Here is a 605-nt window from a genome sequence, read left to right on the forward strand (position 1 = left end):
GTTGTCGGTCTCCTTGACGCTGACAGAGGATGTTCTCAAAATTCCGAAACATAGGTGATTGTTGGTGTGGACTGTAGATTATATTCGTCACTTTCAGTTGTTTTATTTTTGTGTTGATTTTTTTTTTTTGCTGCTGATCCTGCTTCTCACCAAAGAGGAAAGCTTTGTGTTAATTAATCAATCCTCATGGGACCTGCTCTATGAAATGCAGTGTTTAAAATAAATGCATTACTGAATTTCGCATGTGTCGCCACATGCTACACTGAGATTCATTTTCTTGTGGTCGTTCACTGTAGAAGCACATGTGGTTCCATGGTATAATGGTGAGCACTCTGGACATTGAATCCAGGCGATCCGAGTTCGAGTCTCGGTGGAACCTCGTTCTTTAATCTGTCAAGTGAGGTGTCCCTTACGAATGCAAGTACTGGATTTCGTCTGTCAATTTTGGTCATTCCCCGTGGGAGGGCGCGTCGGCCGAAAAATTGGGAGGAGGCAGGAAGGAAAGGTCATAAGGCCGCATATTTGTGTGTGAAGACACCACGGAAGGACAGAATACGATCTGTCGTTCTCACTGACGCTGATGAAGGATATTATCGAAATTCGAA

At 43.6% G+C, this 605-nt stretch overlaps 1 non-coding gene across 1 annotated transcript; it reads left to right on the forward strand.

Annotated features, from left to right (window-relative positions):
* The first annotated feature begins 306 nt into the window (after positions 1 to 306).
* On the forward strand, positions 307 to 379 carry trnaq-uug (transfer RNA glutamine (anticodon UUG)). The gene has a single exon. It is a non-coding gene; the product is annotated as a tRNA-Gln (tRNA).
* Positions 380 to 605: the final 226 nt, after the last annotated feature.

The sequence above is a fragment of the Hypanus sabinus genome, chromosome 31 (assembly GCF_030144855.1).
Source record: "Hypanus sabinus isolate sHypSab1 chromosome 31, sHypSab1.hap1, whole genome shotgun sequence".
Lineage (NCBI taxonomy): Eukaryota > Metazoa > Chordata > Chondrichthyes > Myliobatiformes > Dasyatidae > Hypanus > Hypanus sabinus.